We start from the raw sequence: 9,181 nt of genomic DNA, 5'->3' as shown, positions 1-9,181 counted from the left end.
GGATCCAGGGGCAATGAGCCGTGAGATGCTGATGGGTCTGAGCTGGCAGGGAGAGAAGGTTTTCTTGTTGGGGCATCAATGAAAGAGTAACTTTAGAGACCACTAGACAAGCACACATGATCAACAAAAGACAATTGTCCATAAAAAAACAGACACTCCCTCCTCCCTTCCCAGTCTCCAGACCATCGTTACAGCCTATTTATCAAAGGGTGTGAGCCAAGCCTGGTGCCTCATCAGACACCTTGCTAATTGAAATACCTACAAGTTATTACAATCAAACTAGTTGAAATATCTCTAAGGATTTCCAATCAACCTAATTGACACACCTCTGGGATTTACATTCATTCTAGATGAAACACCGCAGGGGATTACCGTCAATCTAGTCTATATTCCTTAAGGCTTTATAATCAATCTAGTTGATATACCTTTAGGCTTTACATTTAAAACATACAGAAAGAACAAATAAGGTAACTTTAAGCACATGTATCTCCTTTTGTCCTCCCTCATGGCTGGGCTTGAATTGGTTACCATGTAGGATCCAATCCCTGGCAAAACAGAGAGCTCCCCCAGCCAGAGGGGAGCTCTGTGTTTGTGGGGTGGGAGTCCTGGGTGGCTGAGAGTCACAGCCTGGACTCCAGAAGGTATCTCACTGGGTCCTCCAAAATGTTGAGGTGCTATTCCCAAATTTCTGAATAATTCTGTCTCAAGAGCCATCCATGGGCTGTGTGTGGACTACATCAACATCACGGCCTAGTGAATAGAAACAGCTGGTGTGTGGGAACTTCCATGGCAGTCCCATAGGGTAAGATCGCCCAAATACATGTGAATTTCTATTTCACTCTGCCTGGTCTCACACAGCCCCGGAGGTGAGGTGACCTGCTGTAGCAACACAGCCTCTCTGAGATGGGTGTGACCTGCCAAAATGCCAATCAACATGCTGATTGCAAGACACCATGAAGCAGGACTCCACCCCTGAAACCTTATCCCTGCCCTTGATATACCTCCTTAAATAAACCACGGGAGCCATTTTCTAATTGTCCAGCTCCAGCTCTCATGTGGGCTGAACCTATGAATACTCCATCCTAATTTAAAACTAATTTCGACTCTGTCTTTTGTTCTTCACTAGTTAACTTCTGACTTTAAATTCTTAGGAGGCTTATCCCTCTGAGCAGGCAAGAGTTCCCTGGCAAGATGCTGGCCCCCAGCGATATCTTCTGGTCCTTTGAAGGTAAAGACAAAAGCTTTATTTCTGCCTGGGGCCAAGAATGCAGAGAACCAAGCAGTTTTGCAAGACCCAGATTTGGGGCAGGAACATGCTTATAAGGCCTAAAACCACAGGGGAAAGGCAGGAGGAGCAATCATAATTATAAGCTACATTTTTTACAAATAGAAAATTACAAAACAAGAGTCTTATAGACATATTTCATAAGTTACATTTTCAGAAAAACAATCTTGCATTAGTCCCATAGAGCAAGGATATTGTGGTCAGGGTGCAAGTGGCGGGTGGGGTGGAGGTGTTAACTTCTATGCAAGAGGGCTCACAAGGTAGGGGGATATGGAGAGGTGACCAGCACCCTAACAGGGCAGATTCCTGCTCAGGAGGTGTGAGCCCCCTGGGAAATAAAAAGTCTGAAATAATCAGTAAGAAATAAAGACAGAGCCAGAAATTAGATTCATAGAGGAGTGTCTGATGGGTCTTCCAGTCCTGATGGGAGCTGAAATTGAACAACTGAAAAAAAGCCTCCAATTCTTTATTTAAGGGGGAGTACATCAAAGGCAGGGATAAGCTTTCAGCAGGAGGAGTCTTGTTTGCTTCTCCCTGTGGCAGGGTCTTGCAATAAACAGGTTGATTGGCATTTTGGCAAACCACACCCATCTCTGGGAGGCTGTGTGGCTCCAGCAGGTCATTCCCATCTCTGTAACTATGCTAGAACTTGAGCAGGAGCTAAGCAGGACACCATTTGAACTAGGAATTCTCAAAACTAGTGAGGTTCCTGCTGGGAGTTCCTGATACCAGGCTTTCCTGCCTAATGGTTTCAACATCGCTTTAGTACATGCACAGTTCACGGATGGCTCCCAGCAGGAGAGCCAATTTCACACAATGTGGATATCTGAATAAAATGGGGGTAAGTCTGGGCTAATTTTCAAATCAGCCTATAACATGGACATTTCAACAATATTAATTCTTCCAAAAATATGAAATGCTTCAAGAATTTATGTGTTATCTTTGCACAGGGGCCATGCTAATCTGTGTATCATTCTGATTTTAATATATGTTTTGCTGAAGCAATCACCACTGTCTACTATTGTTTACAGAACTCTTCCCTTACAGCTATTATGTAGATAGTGATCTGACTTCTGAGATACTGTAAGCAACAGTATAGTCACTGCCTAAAATGAATCTTTAGTTGTTCAGTCTGCTATATCTGTTTCCTCATTTCCCACATAACTGCTGTGCCAAGCTAATGTCACATTTTGATGTTGTCTGGTTTTTATTATGGTAGGCTACCACTTCCATTATTAATCGGGGTTTGTAATTGTAGCTACTGTAACAAACTTAAATTCTCAGTGTCATAACCGAAAAAGGTTTATTTTTTTGTCCTAATCAGTCAAATGAAGATCAGTATGGTGATGTACTCCATGCAGTCATTAAGAGACTACAGATCCTTCCTTTGATGTGGCTGCCATTCCTTAGAATTTTAGAGTTCTTGATCTAGCTGACGTGTGAAAGACAAACAGGAGCTATACATCACTAGTGGTGTTAAGAGTCACCATTATGTTTGGCATTCAGAGCTTCTGTCTACATTGCACTGGTCAGAAACAGTAATACAGCTTACTTGGAGGTAAGAAAGTCAGAAAATAGGGGTTTGCTAGATGAAAAGATGGTAAATATGTATCATTGTCTCTCTCAATAGTGAGGATACTTTTCAGTTACAGGTAACAGGAAACTCAACTCAAATTGACTTTATGGGCTCAATGATTGAGTGCCTATGTAATAAACAGAAAAGACAGCAGATTCTGATGTTTGTGAGTTCACAAAGAAATGTGACTGCAGGGGGTGGTTAGGTTTGGGGCCTTATATATTCCCATGAAAGTGTGGGAGAGAAGAGCACTCATAAGAAAACAAATGAAATTTTAGAAGGTGGGTGTTGGAAGAAGAAGCAGAAATTCATTTATAGGAAAACAAATAATATTTAGAAAAGACAAAATGGCCCTTCAGAGAATACATGGGCAATATGATAGTTTTTTGACAATGTCTATTTAAGGGTGGTAACAATTCTCATAGTCACTGATGTTAAGAGTCAAGCTTCTATGATTGCTCCCTGGAGGGGATTTCTAACAATTGAGTTTTCTTTTTCTTTTTTTCTCCTTCTTTTGGAAAGCTCTGTTATTAGATACATAAATGCATTCAGCTCAGAATAGTTGTCAGGGCATCATAGCTTCTCAGCCTAAATACCAAAGGGATTTATTCATTTATTTTAGAGAAGTCTAGAAGTAGCATGGGGTTCAGGCTGAATTTGATTTGGAAGGTTATGATGCTGTCAGGAATTGGCTTCCTTTTCCTGCCACAGATTGTCCCAACTCTCCCTGCCCCATGTGTTAGCTTTATTCTCAGTTGGTTTTCCTTAATAGCAAAGAAAAAAAAAGATGATTGTAGCGCTTCTGGTATTCACATTCCAACACCACACTATACAGAGGAAGAGTTTCTCTTTTCCCTGTAATATAACAGCAATGATAGCTTCACTCTGATTGGCCTCTGAAACAAAAATTGGTTCAGGGTAACTCTGATTGAGGGTAATTCCGAGAGTTATAGGTCATTTGGACCATTTGTGGACCTGTTGTGGGAGATAGGAATTAATTCCATCCAAATCACATAAATAAACAATGAAGGAATTGTGGGACGGAAGCTGGAAAAATATCCTGTATCACTTACATCAGTCAGGGAAGAGTATGGAGTGAGTACTGAGGACACCCAGAGTAAATGGACAACATGTAAAAGGGTCTGACAATACTATTCATTAGAGGAAGAGAAGCCCTTGAAAAACAGTGGGAATGTGGACAGTAAATAAGAGAACCAAAAAAGGGGTGTTCTAGAAGCCAATGGAAGAGTTTTAAGGATGGTATAGTTAAAATCATCTAAATGACTTTCTATGTACTGATCCAATTTTCATCAGATATCCTTTGTAATTCAGCTTCTCATGTAAATACTCCTTTTGAATAGAAATATTTTAAAAAGAAAAAATTAGAATCTTGGTTTCTATCAGTCTCTAGTTAAAATTTAGTTGGCATGAATCACTCCCTCAAATTTAACTCAGTTTGGGGGAAGGATGCTGGTAACATTTAAGTTTTTGTTTCTACAAACCGAGGACCCCTCTCTAGAATACAGAGTGAAATCTTTGTTATTGTTGTTGTTCTGGGGATTGAACCCATGACCTTGTGCATGCAAGGCAAGCACTCTACCAACCGAAATATATCCTCATCCCCAGAATGGAATCTTAACTTCATTTTCATACAGTAAAATGCTTTGCTAACCTGTATGAACTACATTTGAAAAAATTATGAGCTAAAAATACTTAAAGATTTGGGGAAACCAAATGCCAAATATTTTCTCTGATATGTAGATGCTAACACACAATAAGGGGGTGGTGGTGGGTGAGAATAGAAGTTCAGTGGATTAGACAAAGGGGACTGAAAGGAAGGGAGGGGAGATGGGAATAGAAAAGATGGTAGAAGGAACAGTACCTAACTTTCCTGTATTCATATATGATGTACCTCCAGTAAAATGCCACATTATGTACAACCACAAGAATTGGATCCTAATTAGAATAAGTTATACTCCATGTATGTATGTTGGAATACACTCTACTCTCATGTATCTAAAATGAACAAATTAAAATAAATAAAGATTTGGGAATTTTACTTTCCATGTTTATTTTTTTGATTATGTTTTGGTCTCTCCCTGGAAGGCTTATTTTCAGGACCAGCAGGAAAGGGAAAGCTGGGAAGAGTATGTGGGGCCAAGAGTAGGTCACAGCTACCTATGGGGGGGGGGCGGCCCAGAAGGTGTCAATCCAAAATATGCCCCTTTGACATATATTTGAGCTAAAGGTAATTAACAAGCAGCAGATAGAAGAAGACCTTTTTCTATCCTTCTCTTTTCCTACCTAAAGATGGGATATAAATTCTCCTTTACAGGGGACAGCTCTGAATGAATTAGAGGAATCTACAAATAAAATTTAATCCATTAGTCTCACCTATATATTTACCTTCCCAGTTCCCACATTTGGAAACTTGAAACTGTTACCCACTGTCCTGTCATTTTCCTATAAATTTTTGTCCTTTGTTAAAGATGTTATAAGAGCTAGAGTTCTAAGCCATTGCCTTGAATTAACTTTCATCAAGGTTTCTCCTACGGGAGGTGCACTGCAGGCATTAATAAACTTGTTTTTCTGCTGTTAATCTGTCTTGTTACAGGGGTCTATCACAACAACAAACTTGATGAAAGTTGAGGAGAAATTATTTTTCTCTTGGACATCTGCATCTATGCCAGGTCCCTAAGAATGATCCATGTGGCCTTTGGGAAAGATTAATCTGGAAAGGTAATCAATATGGAGGCTATAGGAAAGATAAACACCTGAGTAAAGCTGGACCATTTGGATGAGAAATAAGAAACCATTCATACAGGAGGCCAGAATTAGAAAGGCCTATGTGTTAAAGATTTGGGATGTTTTGGCAAAATCCTGTAATCCTTGCTATTCAGGAAGCTGAGACAGGAAGATCACCAAGTTCTTGTCTCAGTGGGACCCTGTCTCAAAATAAAAAGGACTTGGGATGTAGCTCTGTGTTAAAATGGCCCTGGGTTCAAGCCCCAGTTTAAAAAAAAATTCTTAGAGGCTGAAAGAAAAGTGAGGAACCAGGAGACGAGCGCACGAGAAATGAAAAGAAGGAGACCAGGCAGAAATACACACAGGAATTTATTTTTCAGGACTAACAACTAAAGGTGATCTATCCATAGATGGAGAGAAGCAATACAGGATTGTGTTCCATGACTTTTATGGGGCAGCCTCAGGGAATAGAGCCAGGCAGGTCCTACTTTGGGTAGTGAAGATTTGGGTTGGTATGAGGGAGTGGTAAGCCTTTCTCAGAAAGGCCCTTGAGTGGGAAAGCGAAATTTTTCTTAAAATGGTGGCTGTCACTTAAGATGGCTGTCCATATGCCAAGCAAGGACCTTACATTCCACCCCACCACCTTTTTTTGTTTGTTTGTTTTTGGGCCCCTTAAGGGCCAGGGGCATAGATCAATCTTCTGTAGCTTCTTCCTGCTGGGAAGAGGCAGTGTCTGGACCCTTGTTAGGGATGTGATGTGTCATTGAGGCAATGGTGATGGTCAGGAGGTGCTAGGCAATGCTGACTCCAGACGACCCACTTTGGTGAGGGGTTGGAAGTCCTGTAACAGAAGCTGGTTCATGATTTGGTTAGAGACCCTTTGAATCTGGTCTTGAATAAATCTAATGATGCAGGGGGCAAGCATTAGCAAAAGACCTATGACAAGGACAGAGGTCAGGAAAGGAAGTGCCCACTGGTGAGGGTGTTACTTAGCTGCCATCTTTCAGTTCCAATGGCAGTGGGAAACTTTGAGGCTTGAAAGAGATCGGAGATAGAGAGGGCATTAGTAATTGAAGTTCCCTTGGTGGTAAGGAATCCACGCTCCTTCCTGTTGGGAAAACATATAACAGCAGCAGCACCCCAGAGAAAAACCCCAACATGGCGCCTAATGACCCTCTTTCTCCTCTTTTTTTCTTTCACTGGTGTGAAACGTTCCCTCCGGTGCCAATGTTCAAATCCTGCGGGGTGGGAAGCCTCAGTCCCAATAAGAATTAACTTCTTGGGCTCTGGAACTGACATATGGAAGAGCTTGCCAATAAACAGGTGACCCGTTATCTACCTCAGCTCTGCTACCTCTCCTTAGATCTATATAAACACACAGCCTTTTGTAATAAAGTGGAACCTCTCTGGTGATCTGTGTCATGTGGTGTCTCCCATTCGTAGTGCAGCGCGGCATCTTACAGTGGTGCCAAAAACGCAGGAGACAGTGTGCTTGACAAACCGAGCCCCGTCTCCGCCACCGCCGTCACCAAGGACACATTTCGCCCTTGTCTGTTTTTTGGGCGCTGGCTCCCTGCACTCACCACTGATCAGGTTTAGGTAAGTTCGCCCTCCCCAGCTCGCCAACTCCCTTTGGGCTGCCAGCAGAGGACGCGACCATGATCATCTGGCACGCTCCTGACGCCCAGTATGGAGGAGGGAATGCACCCCACTAAGACCTTCACTGGTCGCAATGGACCCTCTGGCGACCCGCTTCCCTTTGGGGCGTGAGGCTTCTGGGTTTACACGAGAGAGTCTCCCTGGTTTCTTCCTCCTCCGTGGAAGCTGCATCCCACCAGAGCTGTGTCCTGCGGGAGCTGCGCCCTGCCAGAGCTGTGTTCAGCCCGGAGCTGAACTTCCTGTCCGGAGCTGCGTTCTGCTGGGGTTCTGTCCCTTCCTTCCTTGACTCGCTCTCATTCTGGTGGAAAAATTTTCCTGACCTCAGGTTGCCCACGGCCTCGACCTTACAGGGTCACACAGACTGCACTTGGTCGGTGACGACCACGCTGTGCCCTCTGTGCCTGCTCACAGTGGACTGGTCACTCTATGCTTCCAGGAAGCCCCTACGGCCGGGTTAATTCTTTTTCTCCCTTTGCTGTCCCTTCCTCCACTCTTTAACTATGGGTGCCTCCTCGTCTATACCCGAAACCTCACCGACTCAAGTGTCTCCTTAAGAATTTGGCTACTCTCTCTCTTTCCTCGGATCTCAAGCCCAAAATTCTTATCAGATTCTGTACCCAAGATTGGCCCGCATATCCGTTAGATAATGACAATCATTGGCCTCCAGAAGGCTCATTAGATCCAAACCTTCTTCGGGATCTTCTTAACTACTGCCTGCACCTAAAAATTGGAGAGAGGTCCCATTACTTTGAAGGTTTTAGCCTTCTCGCCCAATACCCCACCCTCTGTACTTCCTGCTCTCCCTCTCAGGTCCTCCTTGCTTGTAAAACCCTACCTTCCCCTACTTCTTCCCCTGACTCCGCAGATTCTCCTCATTTGACCCAGCAGATGAACCTCCACCTTATCCCCCAGCCTCATCTGCCCCTTCTCTCCTGCTACACCCTCCGCTTCTTCCTCCTGATTCCACCGATCCTCAGCCTTCCATTTCATCCCCTTTCCCCCACCCCTCTTCCGCGGGTCCCACCTCCTCCTCCTCCGCTGAGACATCCCCTTCCCCTCCCTCTCCTTCCTGTCCGCTGCCGACTGCCTCTTTCAGTCCTCCTGTCACCAGGTCTAAGGGATCCCCTCCTACTCCCATGACGACTGCAACCCTTCGTGAGGTAGCTGGTCCTGAGGGTGTTATTAGAGTACTTGTGCCTTTCTCCATGTTGGACATTACTCAGAGAGGAAGTTAGACTCATTCACCACTGGTCCCACCACTTACATTCGGGAGTTCCAGTGGGTCCTGAAGGCATACAGCCTTACCCATCACGACATCTACATGCTCCTGGCCAATACACTTCTGCCTGAGGAAAGGTGACAGGTCTGGGAACTAGCCCAAGCCCATGCTGATGAAAATCATAGGACCAATCCCAACCACCCCACGGGCCCTCATGCTGTCCCAGAGCAGGATCCTCTATGGGATTACAATACCCCTGGAGGCTTACAGTCTCATGACCTTTTTGCATCCTGCCTCTTGGCAGGCCTAAAAAAGGCCACCCACAAGGCAGTTAATTTTCAAAAGGTGCAGGAGGTCATTCAAAAGAAGGAAGAAACACCTTCAGAATTCCTGGATAGACTAACCAAGGCCCTCCAGCAGCACACAAACCTTGACCCAGAAAGCCCTGATGGCTGTCATGTCTTAATGACATATTTCCTGGCCCAAAGCTACCCTGACATTAAGAAGCTTGAACAGGCCCCTGCTACTCCTCAGACCGAAATCCTTGCAGTCAAGGTGTTCCATAGTAGAGAGGATGAAAGAGAACGTCGTAGGCAGAGGGCTAAAAATGCCAAATCCCAAATATTGGCCCAGGTCATTCAGAGAAGGTCATCACCACGCTGTCCCAATAAGACACCCCCTGGAGCTTGCTTCAAAT

General features: G+C 44.1%; 1 non-coding gene across 1 annotated transcript; it reads right to left on the bottom strand.

Annotated features, from left to right (window-relative positions):
* Nucleotides 1–2,190: 2,190 nt before the first annotated feature.
* On the bottom strand, nt 2,191–2,292 carry LOC113180093 (U6 spliceosomal RNA). Its single transcript, XR_013343801.1, has one exon. It is a non-coding gene; the product is annotated as a U6 spliceosomal RNA (small nuclear RNA).
* Nucleotides 2,293–9,181: the final 6,889 nt, after the last annotated feature.

Source organism: Urocitellus parryii, chromosome 6, assembly GCF_045843805.1.
Source record: "Urocitellus parryii isolate mUroPar1 chromosome 6, mUroPar1.hap1, whole genome shotgun sequence".
Taxonomy (NCBI): Eukaryota; Metazoa; Chordata; class Mammalia; order Rodentia; family Sciuridae; genus Urocitellus; species Urocitellus parryii.
Note: the sequence above shows the minus strand (reverse complement) of the source record. Positions and strands in the feature narration are given on the sequence as shown.